The sequence below is a fragment of the Mandrillus leucophaeus genome, unplaced genomic scaffold, assembly GCF_000951045.1.
Source record: "Mandrillus leucophaeus isolate KB7577 unplaced genomic scaffold, Mleu.le_1.0 Scaffold166, whole genome shotgun sequence".
Lineage (NCBI taxonomy): Eukaryota > Metazoa > Chordata > Mammalia > Primates > Cercopithecidae > Mandrillus > Mandrillus leucophaeus.
This window is the reverse complement of record NW_012101654.1, coordinates 3,625,245-3,635,347: the sequence shown is the minus strand read 5'-3', so window position 1 is coordinate 3,635,347 and position 10,103 is coordinate 3,625,245. Positions and strand designations below refer to the sequence as shown.

The 10,103-nt window shown below is 46.0% G+C and overlaps 1 protein-coding gene across 1 annotated transcript in view; it reads right to left on the bottom strand.

Annotated features, from left to right (window-relative positions):
* Positions 1-7,062, bottom strand: part of SYTL3 (synaptotagmin-like 3) — a 135,524-nt gene extending 128,462 nt beyond the window's left edge. The window contains exon 1 of the mRNA XM_011976432.1: positions 6,975-7,062. The gene's annotated coding sequence lies outside the window, so the exon portion shown is untranslated. The remainder of the gene's footprint in view (positions 1-6,974) is intronic.
* Positions 7,063-10,103: the final 3,041 nt, after the last annotated feature.

Genomic DNA, 10,103 nt, shown 5'->3' with positions numbered 1-10,103 from the left:
TTTTTGTATTTTTAGTACAGATGGGGTTTCACCATGTTGGCCAGGTTGGTCTCAAACTCCTGACTCCAGGTGATCCACCCACCTCAACCTCCCAAAGTGCTGGGATTACAGGCATGAGCTACCACACCCGGCCGATGTACTCTTTTGTTTAACTTTGGAAGGTCCACTCCAAAAAACGGGTGACTTTTTGCAATGATGCAAGAGGTATAGCATAGAGCATCATCCTATGGTAGCATCAAGATTGACCAGAAACCTAGGAAGGTCATTTCTCTTTGGTTTCCAGTGTTCCTCTAGTGTCCCCCCAGCTTGATGGCGTTGGACATTTGATTGAACATGTTTGAACCACGGTTGCTTCATTTCACCGGGACTCACTACAGATTTTCAACAAGGGTAGTACCATACGCCCGTCTTTAGGAATGTGTGGAGTCTATTTGATTGTCACAGTGACAAATAACTGTCTTGTATTTTCATGTAAATGTTGACAAGTCATTTAGGCAAAAAAAAAAATTTAATTATCTAACAACACAATTTAACTCATATTTAAAAGTATATTTTGCAGGGTTTTGATATACTCTAAATGTTCTAGAAATGCAACTAGTGGGCCGGGCGTGGTGGCTCACACCTGTAATCCCAGCACTTTGGGAGGCCGAGCTGGGTAGATCACGAGGTCAGGAAATCGAGACCATCCTGGGTAACACGGTGAAACCCCGTCTCCACTAAAAATACAAAAAATTAGCCAGTCGTGGTGGCGGGCGCCTGTATTCCCAGCTACTTGGGAGGCTGAGGCAGGAGAATGGTGTGAACCCAGGAGGCAGAGCTTGCAGTGAACCAAGAGAGCGCCACTGCACTCCAGCCGGGGCGACAGAGCAAGACTCCGTCAAAGGAAGGAAGGAGGGAGGGAGGAAGGAAGGAAGGGAGGAAGGCAGGCAACTAGTATGTAAATGGAAGGAAGACTGTACTTTGTTTCATTTCAAACTTTAACAAGAATTTTTTATTGTTTCAGAAAGACATCATGGAGGGCAACATTGCTTACAGTACTGGAATCACTATGCCATGTACTGATGGCCCACATTTGCAGACAGGGTCCTCAATATGATTTGATGTATGCAAACATCTGACTATTTCACCTTGTCTTCTCATGTAGTTTACATACACAAGTACATATTATCATTCACTATCCCTTTACTTCTTTTTTTTTGAGACAGAGTCATAGTCTATTTTTCCAAGACAAAGTATGCGTAGGTGACAATTTACTCATTTTAAAATTGTCTTTCAAGTTTTTTGTTTTGTTTTTTTTCATAAAGTTTTTCCTAGCCATTAGTGGGGTTGGTTATTTGTTTGTTTGGGGGTTTTTTTGTTTTTTTTGTTTTTAGCCAGAGTCTCGCTCTGCCACCCTGGCTAGAGTACAGTGGTGTAATCTCGGCTCTCTACAACCTCTATCTCCTGGGTTCCAGCGATTCTCCTCCCTCAGTCTCCCGAGTAGCTGGGATTACAGGCGCCTGCCACCACGCCCGGCTAATTTTTGTATTTTTAGTAGAGATGGGGTTTCACCATGTTGGCCAGGCTGGTCTTGAACTCCTGACCTCAGCTGATCTGCCCGCTTCAGTCTCCCAAAGTGTTGGGATTACAGGCGTGAGCCACCGTACCCGGCAACCACTAAGGGTTTTCAGGGTGGCAGATGGAGTTAATTAGTGAGCTGAATGAGCCTATAGTAAGTACTAGGAAGGTCAGAGATAACTTCCAAACACTTTGCAGCATTAGCAATAAAAAGTGCACCTTTACAGATTTAAATTCTGGTCACTTACACGAGCAAGAAATGAAAAACCACATGGAGTTACTTTACATAGTCTTTAAAAATGGATGAAACAAATATAATTCTCTCTTGAACGCTTTTGATTTCATGCCATTTTGAAGTAGAACATGAGGTAGTCACGGAATTCTGTGAAATCTATTAAAATTCGTTTGCACATTTCTCCACACTGTGCCGCCATCACCACACAACACCAGGTTTGTGCTTCAGGCCCTTTTACAGAGTAAGGTAGATGAATTTTTTTTTTTTTTTTTTTTTGAGAGGGAGTCTCGCTCTATAACCCAGGCTGGAGTGCAGTGGCACGATCTCCACTCACTGCGACCTCCACCTCCCGGGTTCAAGTGATTCTCCTGCCTCAGCCGCCTGAGTAGCTGGGACTACAGGTGTGTGCCACCATGACCGGCTAATTTTTTGTACTTTTAGTAGAGACGGGTTTTCACTGTGTTAGCCAGGATGGTCTCGATCTCCTGACCTCGTAATCTGCCCGTCTCGGCCTCCTAAAGTGTTGGGATTACAGGCGTGAGCCATCACACCTGGCCAAGGATGACATTTTTAACACTCACAAAGTGGGTAACGGGAACAGTTGTCACAGGGGTCCTGAACTGGCTGCACCCACCTGCTTGCAGGCAAACCACCACATGCAACCACCCAGAGCAGCAGTGATGTTGCTGAATGGACCACGAGGAAGAGGAAGACTGACAGGTGACAGGAAAGGACAGGACACCTGCCCAGCTGAGACGCCACCGCCGGGCCTGGGAGAAGAGCAGAGTCGCGTGAGGAATGGAAAGGAGGAGAAGGCATCTCTAGGGCGAGAGATGGCAGATGTGATGATACTGAGGTGGGAATGTGTCACTCTTCCACTCTCCAGTGAAGTCACGCTGGCTCTCCCTTCCCGTAGACACATTCTAAAGCACAGGCATCCCAGTCCTGACCTCCCGATCCAGCTCTCTTGCCCCCTCCATCCTCAGTTCCCACAGAACGCTCGCCACTCCTATACTGAACTCATTCAAGACCATTCCCTGACCACACGCGCTCTGCATTTCCACACGTTGGCCCCACTCTTGCTTCTGCCCAACGAGGCGAGAGATGGGGTCAGTCAGGAGACCACGGCTTGGGGCCAGCTGTGAGGGTGTGTAGCTACCTCTGCCACCTATTTGCTGTTGAGCTGATGATGGGCAAGTTACTTAAGCCGTCTGGGGCTTCATGTCCTCATCTACGAAGTGGAGAGGTGCAGCACCCACTTCATGGAGGTGCTGTGACGATGAAACGTGCTGATGCATGTGGAGACCTCTGGAGCACACTGCCGAGCTCATAAGTACACTCAGCAAATGCCCGCTGACAGTCGTGCTACTAACAGTAAGAGCAGCCTCACTCATACTTTCAGCCTTCAAGGGCCAGATCCAGGCTACCTAGTTCAGAAACTTTCTCCTTATTTACAATCAAAATCCATTGCTCCTTCAAATTTAACTGCTTTCTACTTTGTATATCTCGATGGTGACCCTGATTTCATTCTGTCTTGAGTGTTTCCCTTCCAGGGACAACATCAGATTTCAGTGATTCCCCCATCACCCAGCAAGGAGGCACTTGATGTTTGCTTGAATTGAGAAACCTGATGAATATTGTGACATGGAGATTTACTGCAATGTCAAACTTCCTTTCTAGGGCAGGAAGCCTACATTCAAGTACAGCAGGAAGTAAGGACGGGCAGGGGGCAAGTGAGTCCTCATTGCAGAAAGCCTCAGTCTTCAGAAATCCAAAAAGCATAGAAAAATCGGAGTCATTTTAGAATTTAACAGGAATCTTTGAAATTGTATTTTAATCATCTCGTGCAGGAATTCACAATCTCACAGCTCGAATAATGAAATCTCTCAGGTCCATTTTCCCAGGGTGATATTTATTCGGTCACTCTCTCATTTGTGCAACAAGATCTTAAATGCTCTTTATGATGTCCCAAGCACTGAGTCAGGCACCGTCCTCACCTGCTCGGAGCCTAGATGCAGTCTCCTAACTCCCTTGCTACATTTTTGTAATGATACCTGTCTTTGTTTTACAGCACTCCATTGATCCGCCTGATTTTGTCTGGCAATTAAAAATGAATACATCCCACACCACAGCACCACCTGAAGGAAACATTCTCCTACAGTCACGTGGAGAAGTTCCTCCCGACACTCAGTCATCCTGTCTCTGGGTCACTTTTGGAGCCAGCCAGTCTGGGCTCATACCCAGCCAGCACTCAGCCAGGTGCTCTCGGGCCAGCTGCTTCATCTCTGGGAGACTGGCCTTCCTCCTCCGTGACATGGAGCCATCCCTGCTTCATAGGGCTGTTTGGGGAACTCACTGAGTCATCCAGGCACAGCCCTCGAGCAACAGCCAGAACAAAGCAAGCCCGGCTCAAAGGGTTCCTTCTACCGTTCCATCTCTCCTTCAGGAAGGCCCAAGAGTAGGAAGCTAAGCCACTGTTCTGGGATTGGGAGGGACGCAGGCAGCTGTGGGGAAAACTTCAGTTCAGGTGTTTCCATTGGTCTTTATCCGGTCATGCTGTATCCCAGTGGAACTTTGGCATCCAGACAAACAGTTTGGTTATGGCATTGAGTGTGTCAGTGCAACACTGATTTTATTGGCCTCTGTGTATCAAGCACGTGCCAGATATTAAGGATCTAAAAACAACTGACACCCAATCTCTGCATTTAAGAAGGGCCCATCCCAGCCAGAACATGGACATATAGACAAATAACTCATAACATGGTGAGATGAGTACAAAAACCCAAGGATCAGAAGGCATGAGTCACTCCACGCAGGAGCAGAGAGGGTTGGTGGGGCCAGGGAGGGCTTCCCGGGGAGAGACGTGTGGGACAACTCCTCCAGGGGATTGAAATAGTCATCCATGCACTAGGAGTTTGAAACAATGCCTGCTTGCTTTCCTTAGCCTAACAGCAAATCTTGACTTTGGCTTTTAAATCTGGTAAAAGGGGAAAAGTACGAGAAAAGTAAAGCGGATGAAGAAAAGAGAGGAGGAGGATGGGAAAGAGATACATTGTTTATTCGTAGACAGGGGCCCCTATTTCTTTCATCCAATCATCTATTGTCTCTGGGCAGCCAATCATCGGATCAAAGGAAATAAATGTTCAGCCCTCCCTGGTACGGGGAAACGTCACCAGAGTGGAAATGCAGAGATCTGCTGCAGCATGAGTGCGTGTGAACGTGACTGTCCTCACCACACACGCTTTCAAGGGAAAACTACAGAACGTTCTCAAAGCCCACAAGCCACGGCCCTGTAGGTCATTTCAAAGCAGCTCACTCCTGTGTTGTTTACCACAGCCATTTCCTTGAGAAGTTTCACAGCTTCAGCTTGCGGCCACCACGCTTTCTGCCTCGTATGCAGGGGAAAAGTTGAGTGACTGCATTGTCCTTGAAATTTTACCCGAAAACCTCGTGACGTTTTTGCTTGCGTAGATTTTTTTTTTTTCTTCTCTGAGACGGAGTTTCGCTATTGTCACCCAGGCTGGAGTGCGGTGGCGCGATCTTGGCTCACCAAAACCTCCGCCTCCCGGGTTCAAGCGATTCTGCTGCCTCAACCTCCTGAGTAGCTGACATTACAGGCATGTGCCACCATGCGCGGCTAATTTTGTATTTTTAGTACAGACAGGGTTTCTTCATGGTGGTCAGGCTGGTCTTGAACTCCTGACCTCAGGTGATCTGCCCGCCTTGGCCTCCCAAAGTGCTGGGACTACAGGCGTGAGCCACCGCACCCGGCCCGCTTGCATAGATTCTTCACGGAAGCTGATGGCAGCCACAAAGGAAGGTGATGAATAAAGAACAGCTCTCAGCTCAGTTCCCTATTCATAGGCTTTTAAAAGACTCATTTTTGCAACAATGAGACAGCACATATGCATATCCATCAGAAAGTCTGACACAGAAATGAAGATGTGTGTTTATAAATTTCGTGTCTATCTTGTTACTTATTCAGAGGCGAGTTTTCTGGGAAGCTAATGACACCTCAACTTCAGAATCCCTTATTTGCACAGCCCTGTCCAAGGTCCAAGATGCCCTATACCTGGTTCCCTCTTTATTTTCCTAAAGTCTCCACAAGTTGTATAAGCTTCAGGTTCCTCAGAAATCTGTACTTAACATTAGAAGACTCAGCTGGGTGCAGTGGCTCACGCCCGTAATACCAGCACTTTGGGAAGCCGAGGTGGGTGGATCACGAGGTCAGGAGTTTTGAGACCAGCCTGGCCAACATGGTGAAACCCTGTCTCTACTAACCTTGTCTCTACTAAAAATACAAAAGTTAGCTGGGTGTGGTGGTGGGCGCCTGTAATCCCAGCTACTCAGGAGGCTGAGACAGGAGAATTGCTTGAACCCAGGAGGCAGAGGTTGCAGTGAGCTGAGATGATGCCATTGCACTCCAGCCTGGGTGATATAGGGAGACTCTATCTCAAAAAAATAAATAAGACTGGGTGTGGTGGCTCACGCTTGTAATCCCAGCAGTTTGGGAGGATCGGACAGGCGGATCATGAGGTCAGGAGATGGAGACTATCCTGGCTAACATGGTGAAACCCCATCTCTAGTAAAAATACAAAAAATTAGCTGGGCGTGGTGGCGGGCACCTATAGTCCCAGCTACTGAGAAGGCTGAGGCAGGAGAATGGCGTGAACCCAGGAGGCAGAGCTTGCAGTGAGCTGAAATTGTGGCCACTGCATTCCAGCCTGGGCGACAGAGTGAGACTCTATCTCAAAAAGTAAATAAATAAATAAATAAATAAATAAATAAATAAAAAGGCTGGGGTCGGCGGCTCACGCCTGTAATCCCAACACTTTGGGAGGCCGAGGTGGGTGGATCACCTGAGGTCAGGAGTTTGAGACCAGCCTGGCCAACCTGGTGAAACTCCATCTCTACTAAAAATACAAAAATTAGCTGGGCGTGGTGGCAGGCACCTGTAATCCCAGTTACTCAGGAGGCTGAGGCAGGAGAATCACTTGAACCTGGGAGGCGGAGGTTGCAGTGAACCAAGATCATGCCATTGCACTCCAGCCTGGGCAACAGAGTGAGACTCCGTCTCAAATAAATAAATAAAAATAAAAACAAATACATACAAATAAATAAACATATAAAAAACATTAGAAGACTCATACGTGGGCTTGAATCTATAAAACTTGAAACCTACCTGAGAGAGGACAAAGTCGAACAGGTGCTTTATCTGAAAGGTCACTGCAATTCACTGCTGATTACGTGTATTCTTTCTCATTTGGGGAGACGTTTACCACCCAAAAACAACAAAAAATGTTACTTTAAAGTGAGAAATAGGACTTCATGACTGAAATAGGAAGCCATGGCATTCATACTTTAAACCTGACCTCTTCATGTGGAAGAGCAAATACATTAGAATTATTATTATTTTTTTTTTTTTGAGATGGAGTCTCGCTCTGTCGCCCAGGCTGGAGTGCAGTGGCCGGATCTCAGCTCACTGCAAGCTCCGTCTTCCAGGTTTACGCCATTCTCCTGCCTCAGCCTCCCGAATAACTGGGACTACAGGTGCCCGCCACCTCGCCCGGCTTGTTTTTTTGTATTTTTTTAGTAGAGACGGGGTTTCACTGGGTTAGCCAGGATGGTCTCGATCTCCTGACCCCGTGATCCACCCGTCTCAGCCTCCCAAAGTACTGGGATTACAGGTGTGAGCCACGGCGCCCGGCCAATATTATTATTTTATTTATTTATTTATTTATTTGAGACGGAGTTTCACTCTGTCGCCAGGCTGGAGTGCAGTGGCATGATCTCAGCCCACTGCAACCTCTGCCTCTTGAGTTCAAGCAATTCCCCTGCCACAGCCTCCCTAGTAGCTGGGACTACAGGCGCGTGCCACCACACCCGGCTAATTTTTTTGTATTTTTTAGTAGAGACGGGGTTTCACCATGTTGGCCAGGATGATCTCGATCTCTTGACCTCATGATCCACCTGCCTCAGCCTCCCAAAGTGCTGGGATTACAGGCATGAGCCACTGTGCCTGGCCGAGAATTAATATTATTATATCCTTCTAGGTACTACTTGCAATTGTTGTTATGCTTTCTGTTGTGCCAACAGCTACTATTTATTTAGCTCTTACTCTGAACCAGATAGTTTAGGTACTTTGCATACATTGTCTCTACTAATCCTTATTACCACATTATGAAGTAAATAAATGTACCCATTCTACAGATAAGGAGAGTGAGTCTTGGAGTGATTAAGTAACTTAACTAAACTCACACTCTAAACTGGGTCTGTTTAACTCCAAAACCTTATGCTTCATTTAGGCAAAGCAGCTAAGAAATTAGAATCTCCGACTATCTTGGCAGAATAATCTTTTCTACACCAATTCTAATTTCTTTCTTTTGAGATGGAGTCTTGCTCTGTTGCCCGGGCTGGATTGGAGTGGCGGGACCTTGGCTTACTGCAACCTCTGCCTCCTGGGTTCAAGTGATTCTCGTGCCTCAGCCTCCTGAGTAGCTGGGATTACAGGTGCCCACCACCACGCTCAGCTAATTTTTGTCTATTTTTTTTTTTTTAAGAGATGGGGTTTTGCCCTGTTGGCCAGGCTGGTCTCAAATTCCTGACCTCAAGGGATCCACCCACCTTGGCCTCCCAAAGTGCTAGGATTACAGGTGCGAGCCATCACACTCAGCCCAATTCTAATTTAATATCTAATGTGCATTTTCCTCTCATAGTCTCTTTCTTACCAAGCAATTTAGGGATTAAGGAAGTTTAATTAAAAGAAATTTAAATTAGACCCTAGCTAACTTTTTTATAATTCCAAAATGATATTGATATTCCACCTCCAAACTAGAAATTACAGGTGATTAAAACAATAAAGTCGATTCAGAGACAGCAAAACAGTAACAAACTGTAAGTATAAGAATTTACAAACCAAAGAAGAAAGCAAATGACACTCTACCCTTTAAAAAAAAATCACACCATATAGCTTTTGGATAGTGTTTTACTGTTTTGTTTCGGTTTTTAATTAACTCTGAAGTTACTTCCACCATATCACTTAAATCATTATTATCTCAAATATTAAATTGTTATTCAATAAAATTACAAGATATCTTTTATCTAATTTATTATGTTTTGTCTCCTACCTTTTCAATGTCATAAATTTAAGAAAAGTTACAATAACTATAATCTCTACGCACCCCACTCCTAAAACGACCTGCTACAACGGCCAGTCATGCATTCTCATCCTACCTTTGCATCTGCTTCAAGAGAAGAGACCAGAGCCCGCTCTGCAGATAAGGAAGTCAATTCTTCTTGTTAGAGTAACTGACGTATTTCTCTTCCCTTCCTGTCAGTCACAGGCTGACGCACTGCACCCTGTGTGGCCAGCCTTACGTGCCTTGGTGGCTACTCCCACATCACTAGGGACCCGGGGAGCAAAGTCACCCCAAAACCACACCGAGGAGCTCTTCTATGCCCACATTTTACATTTTTAGCTGGAGGAAAGACCAAGCGGATGCTGGTGAAACGTTTCACCCTTCCTAAGGAAACTCCCCACAGAGACTACAGGCTTCAACTATTCAAATGTTCCCACATTTGTGAAGGGTTTCACATTGACTTCAGTGTAAATGACTAACCACATCTCAAAGAACGGCTATTAACTCAAGAATAATTTACAAGAAAGGGGGACAGCCAGGCCAAGAGCGATGAAGATTGTAATGAAATCACCAAGGGGAATCTTCAAAAGGCTGTGCATGTACTAGGTAGTATTACCCAGCACCGTGAAGTGTCCCTGCCCTGCTAACTCGGGCATGGCCAAAGATGTGCTCTGGAGAGCAATAAGACAATGAAGTGTGTAAGGAGGTGCCACGTGCCACGTAGGCGTGGCACCTTCCAAGCAGTACTGGGGCCACCATTCTCTTTCCCTTCTCTTTCCCTTGATGACTCCAGACACAGGCTGCTCTATCATCCTGGTCTCAGCATGGAGGAGACGTGAAGCAGAGCCATGGAAGATCCTTGATGGTCATGGAATGTGAGTGGCAAATAAATGTTTGCTGTTATCAACCACTGAGAGTGTAGGGCCATTTGTTTCTGCAGCTAACCTAGCCTATGCTGCTGATGTAGTGTGTAGTGTTTGCATAAACACAGAACTGAGCATCAAACTATTTAATAACTACGATAGCATGAATATTTACCCATTGGAACAAATGCCAGCGGAGGCCCTGCTATACCATGAGCTATCCTTTAGTTATTGGATCTTGAGGATGAGGTCCCAGGGAAGGGGCTGCAGTCACCAGGATTGAAAGGAAGAGAGGCCCAAGAAGCTCAG